The sequence below is a fragment of the Vidua macroura genome, chromosome 9, assembly GCF_024509145.1.
Source record: "Vidua macroura isolate BioBank_ID:100142 chromosome 9, ASM2450914v1, whole genome shotgun sequence".
In the NCBI taxonomy this organism is placed as follows: domain Eukaryota; kingdom Metazoa; phylum Chordata; class Aves; order Passeriformes; family Viduidae; genus Vidua; species Vidua macroura.
This window is the reverse complement of record NC_071579.1, coordinates 23809042-23832342: the sequence shown is the minus strand read 5'-3', so window position 1 is coordinate 23832342 and position 23301 is coordinate 23809042. Positions and strand designations below refer to the sequence as shown.

General features: G+C 39.3%; 1 protein-coding gene across 8 annotated transcripts in view; it reads right to left on the bottom strand.

The window, feature by feature from the left end:
* MAST2 (microtubule associated serine/threonine kinase 2) overlaps positions 1–23301 on the bottom strand; it is a 216102-nt gene that overhangs the window by 76957 nt on the left and 115844 nt on the right. The gene's annotated exons all lie outside the window — the stretch shown is intronic.

Genomic DNA, 23301 nt, shown 5'->3' with positions numbered 1-23301 from the left:
GCCTCTTCCATCCAGAGAGGATTAAAATGAAAAAAATGAGGAAAAAATTAGAAATCAGCATTCTAAGTTAGTTTTACAAGACTAACATACATTCATTTGCACAGCTCTACAGTGCTGTTAATATCAAATCACAAGAGTATATTGAAGATATGCCCAAAGTGTAAAGAAACAAAAGGACTTAAATGCAGAGACATTTAATTTAAATACGTCAGAATTATACTTTATCTTTCCATAATCCAATTTCAATAGGCAATGCCCCAGTAGAGCTGATATCAGAATACCAGCCCCACATGCCCTTTGAACCAAGGAGTTCTCATCTTTCTTCTATAGTTTAAACTCATAAATATTTATACAGAACCAGTTTGACAGGTAAATGTGATTTATGTTTATGCCACCCCTCCCATGAGAAACTTATGTATTTACAGTTTGCTCTTGACTTTCTCAATCCTTCCGGGAATACGCTGGAGAAGAAACAAGGCAGCCACTTTGACCGGAGCAGCAGATGGTTCACTTTTCCAGAGCCATTAGCTGCGGCGAGAATCCCACCAGCTGCATGGGAGAGCTCATTTCCACAAAATGCACCGAGGAGAAAGAGGAGTCCTTCCCATTTGCCTCCTAATGTAGGAGAAGCCATATGGGAGTCAAGCCCTCTAGGATTTTTAGTACAAATCAGAAGCCATTATAGAGAAATGTGCCATAGCTCAGTAGTCAGAATACCACAAGTAACCCTTTCTTGCAATGTGAAACCAAATTAAAACAGAGAAAACCAAGGCGGAGAAGCCCTGAATTAAGAGCACACAAGCTATCACTAATGCAACAGGACTGTACAGAAGTTTTATAAACATAGCAGAGGAAAACTGTATCAAATATTTGTCACAGTAAAAAACTCTCTACTGCTAAACATGACCAAGATTGTAAAGTTACAGGAGAAATTTAATTTGAAATCATAATTTTTAAAGGAAGTGCACGAAGAGAACATTGTGCTTTGATAGGGGGCCAATTAAAACTGAAAATTATTTATTTATTTATTTAGTGAGAGAGTACTCCATTCCTAGCGCCCAGATGCCACAATCCTGAGAACATTAGCACACAGAAACACCCAGGTCATGGCACTGCAATGCACTCCATGTGCAGGGACCACTCTCACAGCCCAGATACTCTCAGGATCAAAGTCATTGCATACGTGGACATGGGATTTCAGGATGGATATCCTGGCAGGAATCACATTATTACAGTGATTTATCACAATACTCCTCAGACCAGACCAACCTGCCCACCCATATCCCAGGCAAAGAGCTGGCAGGCTGCCAGCCCGGCTCGGCAGAAGGTGATATTCCCAGCAAACTGTCACACATGCTCAAATATTTCATTTCTGAGGCTGGCTGAAGGCTGCAGTTTCCATCCTGTGGTGCAAAATAGGATTTCCACCACATGACTTCGTGCAGCAGCTCTCTGCTCTGAATACTCATAGTGCTGTTTGATCATTTTGAAATACCTAATACTCGTTTATGTGATTAAATCAATAAAAAGTCATCTCTTTTCCATTAAGATGCTCAGCGGATTTACAGATCAATTCCTTTCCGTTTGTACTTCGACTACTAACAATAAATGAAATTGTAAATTTTGAGTAGGAGTTTTCTGACAAAATATCACACCTGAAACCTTGTTAGTATCTCTCAAATTGTTTCTGACCTTGATGTGTAATTTTAAATTCAAAATGGCACACTAACAAGATATTGAAAAACAAGGATGGTTTAATTTTTTATTTATTATGAGAGACACTGTGGGCGTCTTTGGAAGATTATTATTGCTGAATTTTTATAAAATACTACCTTTAGGCACACTGGACACCATCCGGAATGGAGGAGCTTTAGGAAACCAAAGTTGTGCAAGCAGCAGTAATAAAAGGATCCAGAATCTGCAGGTCTAACACAGGTTATCCTCTTATGCCCAGGTGTCCTCCCTCACCTGCCCTAAAGCAGCTCCTTCGCTCCTGGCTCTGCCCAGCTCCCCTGGCTCTCACAGCGAGCCAGGTCTCGTTACACCAGGCTGCTCCCATCCCACAGGCTGGTGGCCAAGAGCACCTGAAAGCCAAGTCCAACCTACCTTAGCCTGTGGAAATGGAGGCACAGGAGAATAATTTGCCTCCCTTTCCTCTCCCCAGCCAAATTCAAGAAATCTATAAGAAAATATGAAGCTTTATCTTCATCACTTCTATCACTCTATGAAACCACTGCTAAACTGCTCAATGAGTGTGAAAGTTACTGCTTGGAGCAGAGACATCAACACACAACCTGAACCTCAAGGAGCTCTTTTACTTTAAAACACAGGATAAAGACAACAATTTTGAAAGCAACAACATTGCTAGTGCAATTCCTGGCAACTAAGATTCCTATTTATTTACAAAATCTTTCTTCCTTGCCACTAAGATTTCTAAAAGGCAGTGGCAGCACAGAACACAACTTTGATAAAATTTAAATCACAAATGTGGAATAATAACAAAAAAATAAAAGTCCCCTGAAATATTCGTTGGTAGAAGCTACAATCCTCTAAAAAAGATTAATATAATTTCTGATAGCTGATGAACAAAAGTCACCCTAAACCTAAGCCAAAGCTTATATTCTGAGTCTTACACAGATTATTAACTGTATCAACAAACCAGCTGCTGAGAAATTCTGGTACCAGCTGCAACTGTTTACTCCTAAATCTGAATATACTGCTTTAGTCAGGATTAGCTACCTACCAGTCTTACCAGTAAGTTTTCAGGCTACAAATGTTAAGCTCCACAGAGCACCTGATGAGTGATAATTATGTTGATATTTCCCAGTCTTGAAGGGACAGCCCTGTACAGCATCAGATCCGATACCATTCATTAGTTCACACACTTCAATGGGATTTTATCAAAATCCAGAGAGCAGGGTAAATACAAACACTCATCCTATTAACTGCTACATTAACATATTCACATCTCTAATAAAAAAAAAAAAAGATGCTAAATGTATTAAGCATTATTTAAAATTTAAGGTTATGCATATCTCTCTGAAGACCGTAAGTGCTGTAAGTCAAAATATTTGCAAGTCTTTCATGGTGCTGCCTATTTCAACATAATACTGTTTTGCTACTTCAAATAATAAAGCAGCTTCCTCCCAGTAAGCATCTATCCATCATTTTGTAGAAACAAACCCCTTATCATATTCACATAGTATGAGAAGGAACAATGCCTTTAAATAAATACCTTTAAAAAGAACGAACGGTGGATCTGCACAGTATGATTTTTACAATGAATACAATTACAAATCATTCAGAAATTAAGAAATCACATCTAACGTACTAGGAATATGATTCAATCTGTTAAAACAGGAAAAAAAACAAGATTAAACAGTATTAAAACAAGTAGCTTAGAAAAACATCGTAAGAATTACTTGCAAAATCCTTAGATTACCTTTTGGATCGTCTCAACATGCTGGTAGCAGGCAGAGAGAAATTGGACAGCACTGTCCAAAAGGAGTCAGACATGATCTTTAAAAGCTTTCATTGCTGGGAAAATACAGCACAATCAAGCCACTAGCAATAAATAAGGAACTAAATAATACCAGTGACAGAGCCAATGCAAATTCCCTGTAGACCTTGCAAGCTGTTCCATTAATGTGAGACAGGCAGGCAAGCGTACATATTGCTGCTGCTTCCACTGCCTCTGTTTTCTCCCTGCTCCATCCCTGCCTCCCTCCCTCCACCTTAGGAGGCAGTGCAAAACGAGATATTCTCTTCCTAATATATACACTTTAAACCTGGAGTTTGCTGAATACACAGCATACATGCTTTCTATCCATCTCTCTGTGATCATCTAATTACAAACAAAATATTTTCAGTATTTTCAAAACCATAACTGGGTACTGTTTGCAATCCTGAATAACACAGGGGGGGTTAAGCTGTGTCTGCACAAAAAGCACTACTGGCTCCCTAGTTTGTGTTTTTATTCTGACATGGTGGCTCTTCTTTTCCTAACTACACGAAGCATATCAGGGGCATTTTGTTTATTTTTCTTAATTAATCTTCCACCTTTAAACAAATCTCATCTTTCATCTTCAGTAACCCAAGTGGATTTTTAATTAAAAAAAAAAGCTTCTAATGCCTCCTGAGATCAGTTTAAAAACAGAAATCCATTCTCCCCCTGAAGTCAGCCACATCAGATCCACGTCAGTCACAGTAAACACAAACTCCTACGTAGCACCTGGTGCCCAAAAACAACTCAACCAGCTGAATTTCGACAACAAAACACAAGCAGGACTCGTGTGATGCACATCAGAGGTTTGCCACACACCCGCTTTGCACATCAGCCACAAGTTCACTATTCCCCTTCATGCCTATAGAACCGCCTTGCCATGTTTTTGCTTTTTCTGGGGTCTAAACAAAACCTCACTGGAGCTGCTTTTTTTTTCTTTTTTTTTTTTTTAATTTCAGTATGTAATCTATTTTCTTTTTATTGTGGCTTCTTTAAGCACTTCTGCCAGTAGGAAAGCTAATGACGTTCTCATATTTCAGCCTTCTTGAGTGGCTTTTTATCACAGACATGAGAAAGATGACAATCAACAGCTGGCACAGCCTTCCAAGCACAATACAGCCCTAAAAAAATACACAAAAATGTCTGGGAGAAAGAAATCCCACCAGACTCACTTTAGCTTTCCACAGAATCTCATGGAAGAATGATGGTCTTCATAATTTTCCATTAAATAATTACATATTTTTTAATACATACATTTATCAACAATCACAGTATCTGATTGAGCAAAGTATTCCCTTCCATCTGGAATTCATAACAGGCAAATGGGATTTTTAGACTGCACAACATGACCATCTTTTCTAATGCTTTTAAACATTTTTACAAAGGTAATCTACATCACATAGTGGTTTGATTTCACAAAGTTAATTTAGAGTACAACTAAACCAAACTCTGCCACTGTCTACTACTGATGAGAAAAATAAACACATTCATTTTTGTGTCCACATAATATCATATAATCAAGTAGAAACGGAACACTAGCCTTTTGGAATTATATTCAGGATATTATGTGACCTTCCAATTCCAATAAGCCCTGGTTTTGAAAAGGTATGAAAATTTTACTCTGTCAGCTAAAACGTGAATTGAAATTCATGAGCAATAATGGTGGAATCAAAGTGTTCAGTTAACTAACAAAATAAACCTATCACAGTAGAAATAAATTCCTGACTGCTTATAGTTAGCAAATAAGATCACAATCAGCTAACACCCCTAAATCTGTATTAGTCACGCTTTTTACAAAAATGATTGAAAACTCAGTAGTTGAAGACATTTCATTATCACTGTACTCAGCAGCAGCACTTTAACATCTCTTGCAGGAAGGACACAAAAAGGAGAAGCCATTTTAGGAGAACATTTCTCCATGGGCATCAGTGACTGACAGCTCTACAGCAATGTTAATCCAGCTAAACCCTGTCCATCCTCTGCTGTTCCTGGAGAACACAGGGCACCCCAAGCAGGGAAGGGGATGGGGTGTTTGCTATCATCAGGAACCCATCCATTCACCCATCTTGCCATTTAACACAATTCTGCAGAGCTTTTACCCAAGAACTGCAAAAAGCACTTTGAGAATTACATAACATTGGTTCAAAACCAGCAGAAATTTCTTTTGACACTTTATATTCCTACTTTTCAAAATGCTTGCTCCACATGCAAGTCACAGACTCTAATGCTGCAAATCAGCACCTGTAAAACACTCATTTTGGGACCCAGAGATTCCCAAGAAATTCAGAGTACCCAAAAAAATGAGAAAACACCACACTTGAAGATGCAATGTTTTTGCCAGAAAAACACAAGAACACAAACTGTCAAAAAGGTTTTAAAATAAGTCATGTCTTAAAATATGACAGTGTCAACATTTGCAGAACTGTCTTTAGTAGCAACAAATATAGGAAGCGTAAGGATTTTCTCACACCTACAATGACAAATGAAATCCTTTGAAGGAACTGCCTTACTGTCTCTGCACAATCAGCAAAACATTTTGGAAAATTTGGACCAGAAACTTCTCACTAATTCAAAAATATACCATATCCTGTATATAAGAGAACATGTCAACAACACACTCACACAAATAAGTTACAAGATGAGTTTTCTATTTTATTTAACTCATAATAACATTAACTTCTCTTTGTGAATTCCAGGCCCTGAGTTATTCCAAGCCCGAAGAAACCTCTTCCTTTACAACATTCTCTCACTTGCCTTTCAGGATATTTAGTCTCCATCAATCTTCCTAATGCACCTTCTCTTCTTTATGCCCAACTTGTCCTCTGAAAAGACCACCTGCAGAACATTTCGGCAGCTCCTGTGATGATGGAGTATTTCTCTGTCAACCAAATGTACAGTTTCCAGAGCCCTCCTAATGACACTGCATCCACTGGACAGTTATAAATAGTCAGTGTCAACGACTTTCCCTATTTTTCATCTTTACCATTACCAACGCAGGACATTAATTAAGTCTGACATTAAATGAGAATGCAATTAGGCAAACAGTCCACATGAAACCCATTGCTTTCTGGACTTTTTTATAGCAGCTACATTTATCATTAAATAAATTTCCTTGGTATAAGATCATCTTCTTTTAAATAAAATCTGTCATTTTAGAAGTAAGCCAAACTCCCTGAAAAGTCTGAGGCAGTACCAAGCAGATCAATGAGGTAATTTTGAAAAAGAATATCCCAAAGATCAAAACTCCTGTGGCTGACTGCATTTTAAGTTGACTATGTATCAAGAAAAGTTTCCACAAAGTACTGATTATATTTTTAGACACTCCAACCAGGATGAACCATGTAAGAGTGCAGTAGTTTTCAAATGAAGAAGAATTTCCCAAGTTACACTGTGGTAAAGGAAAACTTATAATGCAAACCAGTTGAAACGCCATTGGGAAAAACATACCTCTTGCTAATTACGCCATCACTTGCATGCTTACATTTATTAAGCTTCACATAAAAACGTGATACTTAGAGACATAACTTTTTTAAATAGTCATTAAACTGAAATCCATTAATTATTCACTAGAAATGCCCAAAAATTAAAACTATTTTGCTAGCAAAGCCAAATTCTTTGGAGAAGTCATGACATAAGATACATTCTATCTCTATAAATAGCATATCGACTTATTTTAAACTTTAAACTGCATGCCCAACGAGCACAGAAAATTATTCCACTGTAAGTAAGCATAAGATAACACAAGTGAAGATACCCACTCTGTGTCACCATACACTGAAACAGTGTGTAAGGTATAAAAACCCCAGCAGAAAATGTTGGTCTTGCAATAGAGGGAAAGAAGAAAGTTCTTCCTTTATGCTTTAAAAAACAAAAAGGAAGGTTCCTTTAAAAAAAAAATTACATGGGAGATGTGTTTTGAGCTATTTGGGGAATCATTATTATTTGAACAGCGACCTAAGCAAGTGAAGAACAGACTGAGCCGCCCGCAATCGCGAGACTCCTAAGAACAGTCAGACAGAAAACATTAGGTTGGATGTATCTTCAAGGTTCACTTTTCTATCATTTGCTAAGTTACAAAACCGTAGATTTCTTCCTTTTGGGGCAGAAATCACCAAGCCACCACCCAAGATATAAACAGCCATAGTCTTTTACTGCAGTGGCTCCCACGGGTTTCAACTGTTACCTCTGTATAAAAGGGCTCCCAATCTCTGTATGAGATTCAACAAACAGCTGGGCCAAGGGTTTTGGGGTGAAGAACAACTAAATTTCCCTCTGGTGTGCATTGCCTATGCAGGAACAGCCTAGTGACTGCACTAGTTAATGACTCAAAGGATCAGAAACATTCACTGAAGCAGCTATCAGGCAGTGCACCTGCATGGAAGCTGCCAACTCCTCATGTAACTTTAATTGGGCACAGTTACTGAACTAACAGGGGTTGCCATCCTAGAGGACAGCCTGAAATGCTATCTAATGCACTACAATATCACTGCACAGTTAAGCACAAGAAACTGCTCTGATTTCAGTCTAGAACAACTCTCACAAAATTGTCCTCACTCAGATATACAGGATGCCAACTACAGCTCCATCATCACAATCTTTTAAGTGAAGACACTTACTACTAAATAAGTGATAAGTGAGCAGTGTTAAAATACCAAGTTAATTGTGCCCCAAAACCTATGAATATTTAATAAGAAATATTCTTTCTTTGTATTTTTATTTACAAAAATATCACTTATTAGTATGTTAATGTTCCATGCAACACTATCCTTCCAAAGTAACACCAGTAAGATGTTCAGCTACTCCAATATAACATAAGCTTAACATAATTTCAAACTCACAGACTTGACAATTGGGTTCAGATGCCATGGAAAGGTCAATTACCCTCTTTAAATAAGTTACTGGATCTTGCATTCTTTCCCGAGCCCAGCCTTCTTCATGTGTGATTCAAATGTCAGTTGTCCAATTTAATCAAATGTAACCTCCATATGTGATTCAAATGCCATAAAAATTGAGAAATGTTATTTGAAAAACAACAATACTGAAAATCAGATCTGAAAATGTCACTTCCTGTTTACACAGAAATCTTCTAACGCTTTATCCAAGATGTAGTTAAGGACATTCAGTAGCACTTGTAAAATGCAGAGCATCACAGAGTGCTGCTGTAACCCCAACATCTTCCTCCAAAGGCTCTCCCTCCTCTTCACCAGCCAAAATTTATCCAAAGGAAAAAACAGACTGAACCTCCTCTTGCCACCATAGCATTTCTTCATCTTTGTCATGCATTATTTATCCCAAAGCACTTAAAACTTCCTTTTTAACCTGTAATACAGTCTTAATGAATTCACTGTGCAACTGGATTTGCAAACAGTTCACTTAATAACTTAATCTCTTCTCCTGCCACTCCAGCTTGCAGCAGCCTCTCCATGAAGAAGTACAGCACTTCATCTCTTTGCAGAATTTTTCCACCTCTGACTCCCTGTACTTGAGTAACACCACCGGGCTATTGCTAATTCCTGTAACACAGGGTTTGTACATATTCCAAAGAGCTGTAACACACAGTCCTTGACAGACAGGATATATAACAATTCCAACAAAACTATGTCACCAAAGCAGATTTGAAAAAGCAGGTGCTATTCCCCCCATTTTACAGAGAAGCTACAGTGGCAGAGCCTAAAGAAGAAATTAGGGTATGAGCAGCAGCAAAGGCTGGCTGGCAGACTTTTTGTCTTCACAGGGAGTGAGGACTGAAGAAGAAAGGATGCTAAAACTAAACCAAGACAACAGGCAAGCAATTAAGGCAAAATGAACAAAGCAAACAACAAAGAGAGGGAACTGAGCTGTATTTCAGTGCGTGAATTAGAGGGCTTTGAGTTACTCAGCTCTCAATTACCAGCTCACAAAAGCAAAAAGGGTTCCCCTCATCTTTGCAGGACCACAAACCCCCAGCACACATCCCAGGGCAGCAGCCCATGCCAAGGATCACCGTGGTGCCCCCAGGCTCAGGGCACGCAAGGTGAGCAGCGAGCAGGGAGTGCTGTCACCTGTTTCACAGCGTATTACCCAGAAGACCAAATCAAGCCTGAACTCCAAAACAAGCCCTGGCATCTGATTTGTTTCTCAGTATAATTCAGGTTGTTTGCTCCAACCCAAATCTCCGGTGCAGGACGTTCCACTCTACAGCTTGTTTCCTCCTTCCCTGGTTAACACACTGAGGCTCAGCTGAAATGTTAAGGATATTGTAAAGCCCTTGCATTTACCATGGCTTTTCTGAGACAAAAAGCTTATTTTGTAGGATGTTGGCTAAGAAGAGTTATTCTGGGAGCAAGGGGAATGCTAATGTAATGAACAGATGAAGAGGATGAATTTTACATTTTCAAGCATAAATTCTTAATGAAGTTAGAGCATGGGATAAGAATAGACTTTACAAAATAAGCATGGTACAAAAGAGACATGAGAAATCAAAACCATGCTTGGGAAACATCAGGGGTGCTAGTAAACACACACACACACAAAAAAAGGAGAAAAGGTTTATCTAGTTTTAAAGGCAGAATTACATCCTTATTGGACATGCATTTTTAAGATAAATTGGCCCCTATTTTAGCCATTCCTCTGGAATACTATGAATCTTCACAGCAAAAGCTTAGCTTTTAATCTTAAAGTCTGGGAAAACTGTGATATCATCAACTGTCAAACTAACTACTCCAGGTTGTGAGCCTCAGAAAAATATATAACATACAAACAGATCCAACATAAGAACAAGCCTGGACCACAGATTTCTAAATAACTATAACTCTAAATAGCTATACAGTTCTAAATAACTATAAAACTATATAAACTGTTCTACTGTAATTCTGAGAAACCCACAAAGGTGGTTCATTACAAAACCAAGGTTTCCTAAAATACACATATTATTTAGAAGGTCTTGAATGAAGACATTTGTTTTATATATGACTTTTAACATGTGTGTCTACCTATACATAAGTGGAGACATAAGTGTTAGAACACAGAAGCAGATTTAATAAATTAAGATAAATTGACTCAAACTGAATTCTCAGCTTTGAAATAAAGTACAAAATGGACAGATATGGAACTCGTAATGATTTCTGCAGTCTCCAGAGAAACATTCATGTTGAAATACTAAAACCAAAATTTATCCATTTGCAATGCTGTATCTTACTACACTTTACTGTGACATTAAAAATGGCACAAATAAATCTAAATAACACAGCTAGAAACAAAAATATATAACAAAATTGCTTGGTTTTAAAATAAATTACTTTCATAACCCACCTCACCAATGACCTTCTAAGCCATCTCAGATATAAAGAAAAAGAGAAAGTGTTAATAAATGGGAATATCTATCTTGTATTCACTTTCTTTTGTTTTCTCTTTTCTTTTCTTTTAAATTGTTATTAGGAGATGTAGCATTATACATATTTCATAGATTAGGGAAAGGAAAGAAAATTAAAATTTAAGCAAAAATGCATACAATATTAAAAATTCTTTTCTAACAAAAACATTTTCTGCACCACCTATTAAAATGTAGCAAGTAAGAAAAGAAAATCCTATTTCCAGCTGGCCAAAGTGTTTAGTACACCACACAGGCTCCTAAACAAACACATCAGCGGGCAGAGCAGAGATGCAAACCAACACCACCCGCGTGCCCGGAGAGCTCCCTCCCAGCAGAGCGCTCCAAAGCCACGGAACGCTCCCCACGCTGGCGAGCACTTACAAGAGCACGACGTAAAACACCGAGTGCGGCGTCCTGCGGCCCAGCCTGCAGCTGCCCTTGCTCGGGACACGGCGGGGGAGCTTGCAGCAGCGACAGGTCCCAGTTCTGAGATCCATCCCGGCACCAGCGGAGGCTGCGCGCGCTCAGCCGTGGGGCGCAGGCCGGGACACGTCCCCACGGCCTCTCCTCCATGCCAAAGACAAACTCAGCTCTAATCAACTGCATTTTGCTCAAACTAATTGCAAGTTCCCTGCGAGGGCAATGAAGATACTCCTGACTTTAAAAGAACACTTCTGGTCAATATTTGTGTGTTGATTCGCTTGGAAAATGGGGTGTGTAATGATTCTGGAATCTTCCAGGCTCTCCAAAGCAGAATGGGCAAACAGTTGCATTGAAATGAAGTGTGGAAGAAAGCTAGTAGGAACTTTTTGTCTTTCAGCGGAAAATTTTGCTCTAAAAATTTGCTGAGAATTATGACCTGTTCTGCTATTTTAAATTTCTCATCTGCTCACAAATACAAGTGAGACTCTCAGGAACAAAACAAAAATTTAATAAACAGTACAAAAAATAACATTCACCTTCTCAGGCAAGCTATAACCCAAACGTGCATTATCACTTCTATTTGCGCAGCATGTCTTTGATGAGACTCAAAATAATTACTTCCAAAACCAGCTTTTTTAGTGTTTATATTATAAATGCCCATCTCAGCTCAGAGATGTGACAATGCAATTCTAAGTGCACAGCAAGTCTTTCCCAGATGGCTGGATCAATAACATCCCTGCTCTAAAGACCTAAAGGTCTGAAGAAAGGAAAGGACAGGGAGAACAGGAAGGAAACAAAAGCACACAGAGCTCTTTCACCACAGCAAAGATTATGGTTTGAAGATTTTATTTTAGAACATTAATAATTCATAATGACAGTGTAATGTAAACTAGGTTAGAAGATTATGCTCTCAAGTACCACACAAGGGATTGAATGACAGAGTAATAACAACTAGCCAAAGTAGCAAAATTTCAGGAGATAAATGACGGGAAGAGAGAACTTAGAGCACTAAAAGAAGCAGATTTGAGATGAATGAACAAAAACAGGACTAGAGAAATACCGGAAAAAAGGGGAGCACAGATGCAGCTTGTAGAAAAGAGAGCACGAGTGGGTCCATTTACAGCAGAAGAAGCTCTGCAGGCTCTCTGGCATGGTAGTTATGAATATTCAAACAAGAGCACAAATTTGAGATAAAAGTTCACCATAGCCCAGGATAGCGAGACATAGCTGAAATGGGATGCCATTCCAAAAACTGATGAAAACTTACCCGGAGATCCTCTTTCCTTCTTTACATCCTAAACCTTCCTTAAGCTTTCAGGTTAATATTGATCCACTAAATGGTTTATTTAACAAAATTAAATCTGTAACACATGTCTTCAAAAAGCAATTTTTTAAGGAAACACATTGGAAAGGAATCTGCTGCTCTTGGGCAGGAACAGTCCTGGGCTGACACACATAGCTGTGTAAAACAACCTCTGTATCCCCCCAGCTCCAGGCCATGAAGGTGACACCAGCTACTCACTGTTAGGACATCTCTACTATTAGTGCTTCAGCACAGGACATCAACAGGCCTCTCTGCACACTCACTGAATTTCCAAATTAAAACTAAAAATATCCCCTGGTTGCCTCAAAGTCCAATTAAAAACAAATCTTGGAAAATGCATGGCTCTGTCTATCAACAATAATAAACACATGACTGTCTGGTTAAGAATTCTATTTCTTTCTCAGAACTATTCCCTTGCCAGGAATCTTTCACTGCTCTGGTTGTTTCTGTATCTGTATTCAAGATCAAAACGTCTTTGAAGGAGAGACTATTTGGAAAGAGCACACCACTGTCGTTTGAGGAACTCTCTGTTATTTGAGGATAAGGACAGAAAAAGAAAGGCTTCAATATTTACTGCAGTCTCTTAAGAACCTTCTGAGCTCTTCATTCCTCCCTAGAAGTTGCTGATATATCCCAAGCATCCCAAACTCTGAATAGTGCAGGGGTAGTAAATGAGTCAGCTCATACACAGGTGCACCAGCAGATCACAGCCTTCAAACACAATTATATAGAAAAACCAGTTATGAACCATAACCTTACATGGTTTATAGGTAAAATGGCCAACAAACAGTAAGGCTCTCCAACTTCTAAAGTCACAAGCACAAGCTCCCCTCTGGGAGCCTCCAATTTCCCAGGTCAAACCACCAGGTTATGATTTACACTTGGTCCTATGGAGAGCAGCCAAATAGTGAGCCTGGAAGGAGACAAGAATTCACACCTCAGGCTCCAAACCCCAGGGTTTAACTCTTCTGCTACTGCAGCTCGAGGCAGGACGCAGGGATTTTTGCATTTACATAATGCCTTCACATGAAAAAATTATATAATGCAGGCCACCATGCCTCAATATTGCCAACCATATTAAACAAACAGTTTCCCATCAGCCCAAGACACACAGGAAGTTATCTGAGCCTGTCACATTTCAAGTATCACCAGTGTGTCCCTCCCATGTAGTTTCTTGGATGGGAAAAATTATTCCCATGAATAATAAACAGTACAAAGGAAAAGGAATAAGGAGAAAAATTTCCATTAAAAAATAAATTAATTCTGGGAAAGTCATTCATTCGATGTGAGATGTAGATTAGAATTCAGTTGCCAAAAGCTTACCTACTCAAAATTCATCATTTCACATTATGCATAATGATATATCCACAAAGTTGTTCTGTTTCTCATTATTCTTGAATTGCTGATCTACACTGGTTCCAAAAGTGACATTATGCCATCTTGCAGTCAACTCTGACCAATTATTTAGCACATTTAAGAAAGCAGAACCTCTACCAAATCAAGCACTAAACCAGGAGGATAACACTTACTGCAAAATCAGAACAACTTCCAAATGTAATTCAAAGTGAATATAGGCCTCTTCATTAATCCTCTAGCATTTGTCAACTAGGAAATTCTAATTAAAAAAAAAATAAAACCTCTATGATATCAAGTGACTTTACACTAAGCAAAATTTAGGTAAAGATAGGAAACCATCAGCAACTTTTGATAAGCCTTGAGGTATTTCAAAATAAGAACAAAGAAACTTATTAAGTCTGAATTCTGAAATGTTTTTGATCTTGCTTAAAAATAAGGAACTTCTGTTTACAGCTACGGCCCTGATGTTGTAAAATATATGCAGTCTTCAAAACCCAAACCTCAGGTGATCTGGGGATGTGTGTGCCAAGAATACATCACTACATCCCAAGAATACAATCCCTTCCCTTGTGCTGTGGAAGGGATTTCTGCACCTGACTGAAGCAGCAGGACTGGAGTTACAAGACCCTCTCTCATCGAGGCCCACCAGCAATCCTCACACACAAGATAAAGAGCCACGGTCTAACAGGAGACCCATTGCAAGAAGGTGGATGTCCCCACCCCCACCCTTTGGTGAGGGTTTGCTGACCAGCACCCTGCAAATCTGGAAAGCCCACTGGATTCATTGCAACGGAGCAGACCTGCCCAGGACACTGCCCACCCAACCTCACTCGTACACCCAAACAAGCCATAGCTCTAAATATAGGTCTCCCCTCATCCACTGCAACAGCTTGTACAAAAAAGGCTTTAAATAAAGGCAGGGCAGACCTCCAGGACATTTTCTGAATGCCTATGTATAATACATTCTTGTTACTTACCACAGTTATTGATGAAAGGCTTGTTTCCTAGAATGGGCTTTTTATGTAAATAAATTAATATATTCTTAAATTATATCACAGATGTCCATAAAATCCTAATTATATAAAACTCAAAACATTGTAATTACACACTGATCAAGTAATTATGTAGTGTGCTTAAAGACTATTTTGGAGCAATATTAGGTTTCCCATTTTGTTTTACTTAAATAAGACAGCATGGGTCTGGTCACCATCACATCTACAAATGGTGACCAGATTTTGTAGAGGCTAGGAAAAAATTCTATTAAACTATTCTGAAAAGCTATAAAAAAATTAATAGCTATTTCCAATAGACTTCATTAAAGCTAGAATTTCCAAGGGAAAACATTCCTATAAAAATAACCTCCACCATACATCCCTATAAGAACATGTTCCACAACTGGCATGAATTCATTAAATTGAAATAGCACAAGAAAATGCCCCTTGAATGATCCAGCTGAAGCCAACTCTTTCCTTAGTTTGTTAGGAAATTGAAGCAAATTTCCACTGAGACTTCACCTCAGCTGCAGCATTCAGAGATGCCAGAAAAACAGCACCTGGACACTTTCATCCTTTTTATCACAAACAAATTAAACTGTTTCTAGAATTACTGAAAATGTCTTATATCTTACTGAGGGTGTTACACAGAATGTAACATTTTCTGGAATGGGGGTAATTGCACTCTCCTTTAATCTCACGGTTCATCACTTCCAAGTTAGAACAATCAATTCATGACATCTCTTAAGCAACTTGAGAGCAAAAAAATGCTGTAAAATCATATTTTGATTAAATTAGAGGACAAATATGGGTGCACAAAGAATTGCCAGCTCATAAAGAGGACCAGCTGTGAAACATGGCCTCATTTTCTTCTTCAGTAATTTGACTTGCCTGTTACCCCCAGAAGAGTGCAAGCCAGATCCCAAAGACAAAAATCAGAACTTGTTTAATTCTGGACATAATTCTCTTTTCTTCATAAAGATGCATGACCTTAATTCCAACCCACATTTCCATCAACTATAGCAATCCTATTCCACCTGTTATCAATTTGGTTTTATTGTAATCAGACCACATTTCCTTTTACTCTTTTGCAAGGTTTACATTATTTTCATTTGTTCAAAGGTTATGTATAAAATATTTTCAATCTCAATTAGATTAATTCTTTCAGAAGCCATGAACTTCCATGCCATCTGTCTTGACATCAGATGCACCAACAGTTGTTTCATCTGTCGACATAAAATTAACAATGGCACCACGAAATATAGGGAAGAAGGGAAAATCTGTGCAAATTCTTGTAAATGCAATATACCAAAGGTAAAGAGTGAGGAAGATTTAATGTGAAGGCATAAGTTTTTCTTGTTACATTTTCCAGCAGTTCCCTGCATAACCATGGAAATGAATCACTGCCTGGCTAACCTGAGGTGCTAAGCTGAGCAGATCAATGACAGTGGTAGCTTGCCAAGATGAACCTTTGCTCTAAGCAAGCAGGAATGGCTATCACTGGCACCGTAACCAAGTAAACAAAACTACAACAAAGAAAGACAGGATAAAACAGGATCAAGAGCTGCACAGGTGAAAGCAACAACGACAAAAATAAAAACTTATTATAGTCGACCTAAGCTCTCACACGGAACCATGTATCTGTGAATCATCAACCATTCAGTATTTAAAGAGCAGATGGTTGGAAGGTCCTCATATGTGAAAAATATTATTATCGAGGAGTCCATAGTAACAGTGGAATAAAGCCTGCTATTAAGACTTTTATATGAACTGTTCTTAAAGAGTAAATTATTCACTGACCCATGTCAGAGCACTGAAAATTGAAGGTTTCTCAGAGGAAGAAAAAGCAGTAAGTACCAAAAAGGCTTTTGAAAATAATCAATAAGCATCAGATCTCATCTCCAAAAAGAACAGTTCTCAATTGACTTTAACAATAATCTAATCTTGATATTTAATTGCCACTTACTAGTCTGTTAATTAGCCCCAAGGCTAACCAGCATTTAATCGAGTTTAATCACCCTTGTTTAAAGGAACATTACCCAATACCAGCCTTTAAATAATAAAAATTCATTTAAAATTAGATTGATGGCCATGACATTGAAATGCTAGGAGACTGCTCTGTAGTCGCTGCCCTTCACTTCCCCCAAGTGCTGCAAAGTGAGCACCTTATTAAGAATTGTCACCAAGTGCTGCCCATCGTGCAGGGAAAGCGGCAGATGCTGGGCAAGCCTCTCCCCATGCCATGCACAGTGAGGACAGACACATGCAATGGCCCTTTCCTCTGCTGACAACCTGATTTCCACTCAACAGATGTCATATACATTACTCTGCATTAGAGAGGCAGAAACCTAAAATAGTTCAACTTCACATTTTCTGGTTAGTCCTACCAGAGCTGGCCAGCAAGACCAACCTCCCTCTGAAATAACATCTAGATTCAGGGGCTATTGCATTACCACCTGATGAGTAACTGAAATTTGACCAGCCACATCCACCCTGCAGCATGTGAACTTCAAAACCAGCCCTCTGGTGCTATGTTGGCTCAAGTTTTAAGTAGGTACCACTGAGCTCCAGTTTCATAACCACACATGCAGAGATCTCCAGCGTGTGTGAGCCTTCCCCTGGGACTGTCCCCCTGAGAGCTGGTGACATTTCCCTTGAGTGAAGAAGCTGAAGGTTTCCACTGGGGTGGCTGATGGCTGTGCTTGTCCCACACGAGCACAGCGAGGAGCAAGAGCTAATCCTGAAGGGAAAATATATCAGTTGAGCTGTTAAGTGCTTTAATATAAACTGAGCTGGTTTGGGCTATTTTTGCTTTAGAAACTCTTGCATCCTTCACTCAAGCCTGCTAACAACAGGCTTGATTCTACTCCTTATCCTTTGTATACCCTGTGCTTGGAAACTTCAGCCTGCCAGCCTCTATAAGAAAGCAGAGTGGATTTCCAGGGAATAGAAGACAGTGCAGTATTTAGTACAGACTCACTACTTAGACAGGGGTTTTTAAGGACCCCACTTTAGCCTGCTTTACTTTTAAATTGGTTTTCCTGACACCAGACATGCCTCTGAGGGCTCCTCTGCTGCACGGTACAAGCTGCACATGTGCCAACACAAGGTACCACCAGGAACAGGCATGCACACACCAGCAGACAGGTTTCCATTCCTAAATCAAATTTATCTTTTTCCCTTCATAGGGCCTACACACAAACTACAAAAAGTTTGTCCCAATACACAACATCCATTTGAACACTAAATGGCTGGAAGTAAGTTGTGAGTAGGAAGCTCTTTCCTTCTGTTAGATGTTATTCTCCTGAACTGTAAAGCTGTTAAGTTCACAGATGGTTATGCCAACACCAAACTGTTAAAAATCCCTAGTTGATACCTCTCCTTACCTCCACTGAAAAGGATGGCTGTAGCACGGACTAGATGGATTGCTCTGGGCTTGTGAGTTCAGGTAAAATACTAGAGGAGAAGTGACAAGTGCACAGTCAGCACTAAATGGGAATTTAAGATGCTGCAGACCTGGAGCAGATGTAGGAGAGAACGTGTGCTGATGAACATCATTTCCTCGGCAGTGGGAGAACAAAGGAGAGGAGATTCTGACAAGGTACCACAGCAGAAAAAAAAATCATGGTCAATATCACGTCTTCTGTTTCAATAAAGAAAAAATATAATTTCAAAATACAAGTTATATCTTCTAAACAAATGGAATCAACTAAGTGGTAAAAAGTCATTCCTTTCCATTATCATCCAAACCAAAATGTATTTTTCAGTCAATTTAATATCTATTCAGTTATTTTTCCACTACAAAAATCCTCCAATCTGGAATTATCCAAATCCTTTCTTGCAGTGATTTCCAGGCTTTCTGGAATACACACCATTGTCAATCTCGAATCTAAAATATTTAATTGAGAAAAATTAACCAATTAATAATGGCACCTGCAGCAAACACAGACCATTTCTATCACTGCCTTCACAATTTGGGAGCCATGGTTCCATGCCACAGCTGTGGCAATAACCAAAACACACAACTGTGAAAATATGAATGACACAAACTATTAACTAGAAAACAACATTTAGCAGTGGCAGTTGTTTTAGAGCAACAACTAATTAAGCCTGAAAGCAGCACTGCAAAATGGCTTTATTCTAATTTTAGCAGTGGGGAAACTGAGGCATGAAGAGGTTTAGTGACATGTCCACAGCACATCCATGGTAGCATCAGGATTGCAGCTGAGGGTGCTGATGCCCAGCTCTGTGCTCAGCTCTGTCAACTATCCTGCTTTTGCAGGGTCAGCAGCCAAGGCACGTTTTTATTCACACAGGGCACAGAAAAGGTCTCAGAGTAGCTGCTTTTCAAAAAGCTGCAAACAGACTTGTACATAAACACAGAGCAGTGGTTCTAACACCTACTTTAGTGAACTATACACGATGAGATGTCCTTCACTAGAAATAAAGTAAAAGTTAACTTACAATTATTGGTATTACACAGTGTGCTTATGTATTAGAATACAAATTAGTGCCACTGTATTCTTAAACCTGTAACTTTGATTTTTGACTGAGTGCTGAAAAATACTTTCTATTTACAATATTTAAACACAAAAGTGAACAAAATGGAAATTTAAGGCATGCTTCAGTTTTGGTTAGAATTCAGATATTTTACACTTAGCGTCCTGAAGTCAAGCATGTTTGTCCATGTTCTTAGCTTTAAATTTCCTGGTGAATCCAAATACTTATCAGTAAAGCAACCTTTATATTCTGGAAATCCTCCCCACCAGCAATCTCTGCTTAAACAGCTGATGAGCTTTACAGTCTGCAGACAGAAAAGGTTAAGCCTGCCTCTTACCCTGCTCCTCCCTCCACTGACTACACGATAGATTCTTTTAACCTCTTCTACTTGTGAACACAGTATTAAACATACAATTTCCTTCATTTTACCTAATAGAAATAATAAATATAATTACGATCATAAATAGCAGTTTCCATTAGTAGATTTCAAAGCACTTATAAAGGAAAAGCATTTAAAAAGGAAACGCTTGTTAAAATTCCATTTGTAGAAATACATGTGACAATGCGGCAATGTGAGCTAAGACTTCTTGTTTCAAATCTAGAAGTTTTCAAAAGCATTCTTAATTCTAGAAGACAGCAAAGGTAGCAAAGGTTTCTGAAGATTTTAGCACTGTGACAGCTTTCTGACAAATTATTGAAAGTGCTTTTTAAATCTGAAGAATGATCAAACTAGAAAGACGGAGTTACAAACAGTTAGTTTGACTACACTAATGACTGGGACAAAATTTAACCACAATGTATCCCAGTTAAAAACATTGAAACATTGCTTTTTTTTAGCTATACTTCATGGTTAATACTCCACAAAAGTAAAATGCTAAAGCTTCCAAAACAAAATTTCATGTACAGCACAACAAATAAGAAAGTTCTAACAAATCAAAGCAATGTCTGTTGGCCACAGAAAATCCTGGCCGGTTTTTCTTCTTCATAGCTTCACTTTGAAATGATTACGTGCAATTTATTTTTCACAACAGTCCTTACTGGATCCGCAGAGATGGGGCTCCAAGCCTCTGTTTCCTCCGCTTCATCATTGTGCTGATACACTGATATGCCTCTTCCCAGCATAAGAGGCTTAGGGCTGGGAAGGAGAGGCCACTGTTATCACTCCAACGCAGAGCACAGAACAATCAGTGCAATTCCGAGCTCTTCATACCCCCCCAGTGCCAGAGAGACCTCGGGAGTTCAGTAATGGTCCAGATTAATCACACAGCTCATGTCAAAAACCTAATTATTTATAAAAAAAAAAAATCAGATTAAAAAAATCTTCTGCGAGCCTATTCACAGCATCCGGCGAAAGGAAGCGGAGCCCAGCAGAAGGAAAGGAAGGTGGCAGGACACAGAGGGGCCATCTGACCTGTCACACCGCCAGCAACACGCTCCTGCCACGCTCCGGCCGAGCCGCCGCAGATCAGATCAGATCAGATCAGCCACCCGATTGAGCAGCTCCTGGGCTGCCAGGGGCAGGAGCAGCCTTCCCCAGCACACCGAAGGGACGGCGGAAAGCCACGGCGGCCACGGTGCAGTGGAAGGGCTCTGGCAGGGCTCAGGGAGCAGCCTGGGAAGCCGCACGGCGATGGGGCCGGGGCAGCGCTCGCTCCCTCAGGCCGGCAGAGCCCTCAGCGGGCGCGGGGAGCAGCTGCGCCCGGCCGGCGGGACACGTGGGCCAGCCCCCGTTCAGAAATCAATCCCCTCAGCCACACGCGCTTAAAACACCTTCCCGAAACTCCCGAGCTGTGCTCCAGACAGACGCTCTATGGATTCCAGCACCGAGAACAGAGCAGCAGCGCTCGCAGCAGCCTGGAGAGCTGGATGCCGCAGGGGAGGAAAGGGGAACACCTTCACTAGGAGGAAATGTTCCCTTTACACTTCTGCTTGCAAACACTGACTTCAGTCAGCTCAAAATCAATTTCGTGCTATTAACAAAACTGCCCCAAATGATGTCCAACATTTTTTAAATATGTATTTGTAAGAATGTTACTTTCCTCAAAAAAGTTTCCACATATATATATATATATATATAGGCTTTAGAGTGCAAAAGGCTTTATTTAGCCTGCTATTCACAAGTACTCATCAACCAAGTCAAATTCCAGGTGACAACTCTGATCATCAGACCTTCCCACAATTCTGATCGCAGCCCCACACTACAAAATCCCAATCTCTCAGCAATTAGGGAAACAGAGTGCCAGGCTGAGGAGGAAGGGCCAGGATGGCTGTTCCCTACACAACCAAAGCCCCTGCCCCCACACTGTGCCTCTGGAGTCAGACAACACAGCAAGCAACAAAAAGTACAAATTTCGTATACAAATAATTCTATTGTATTTATTAAATGAGAGCCTGGATTAAGTAGTGGAAACTTGACAATAAAAACTGCACAAAATACTTTTTCCACTTTTAAATCCTTGATGAAAACCTCCATAAATTCTTTGTCTCTGAGATTACAGTCTATACATAACACTAAAATACTCCTGATTCACCAAGTCACTTCTTTTAAAGAAACAATGCTTTCAAATAATTTTTTAAGTCTAATACAGGAATAGCAGCAGTGCTGTGGAGCCCCACAAGAATAATTCGGCACGTTCCACCTCCAGAACCAGCCCCTTAGATCAGCTTAAGAGCAGCAGGTTATTTTTGACCTACTGCTTGTGAGCTGCTTCTACGTGCTTAGAGAAGGATGGGGTGGTCAGAAGAGTGCACCTCTTTCTCTTCCCATCTATATAAAGCACCACAAGCAGAATGCATTGACTGGAGGCATTATTTCTTTCTTTATTTCCACATCCAAATCAGAACAGATTGCAAAAGCAGCAAAATTCCCAACTCCTTTTCAGAACCATTTTTCATCCACTTCCTGCACTTTGGCTTTGCCACTCTTGGGACAATGATACTTGCTCCTGGCAGGGAAACGGCATCGATCCATCACCAGCAGAAACACTCACCCGCCAAGACGAGCAGAAACTGAATTATATACTCCATTTCTCTGCAGATACAGAGGAAATTCCCACAGCACCTGAGCATGGCAGCACGAAGACGTAAACCACTAAAGGCCAGAAATTTTCTTTCCTGCCATCAAACTTCTTATTGTTTCAAAGGTCTAAACATTAAAAAGAATACAAGCAGTTCAGCACATCACCCCAAAGAAATTCCTTGCTGTGTTTGTGTGTTATTTAACTGTCAAGAAACTGGGGGCAAGTTTAACAAATTATGATGAAGACTTGTTTAATGAAACCCCCTCAGAAATGTCTAGGGCAGCAGAAACAAAGAATCTTCAGAGGTTTAAAGTAGAATGGTAGTGCAGAGAAGGAGGGAGAGAATGAGAGAAAACAAGTCCCACAGGGGACATAAGCTGCCCTAAAAAGTGATTAGAAGGAATAAAGACCACCATAAAAGGCTTGCACACATCTTCACCAAACACTTTTATGTTCCTTACCATATTTCAGAGATAGACATAAAAACTTCAGGTAAATACTACTCTTTACCAGCACCAATCACCATCAAAACAACAATGTGTAATATTTGGTTCATATAAATGTGTATTTTTACTGGATATATTCTGAATTAAAACTATTTTTTCATGTTTCTTATGCCTCCATTTTCTTTTGCCATTTGTATACAGCTTTTTAAAGTATATTTGATACAGATGGTTGATAGCAGGAAATAATTAACAAAAAAAAAAAAAACTTACAGCTGAAGTTAGAAACTGGTTTAGCAAATTTAGTTTGCTGAGGAAATTACTCTTTACAAATTTGGATATAATATGGGAAAGCTGTGTTTTCTTTTTAGAAAATTTTACATTTAGATA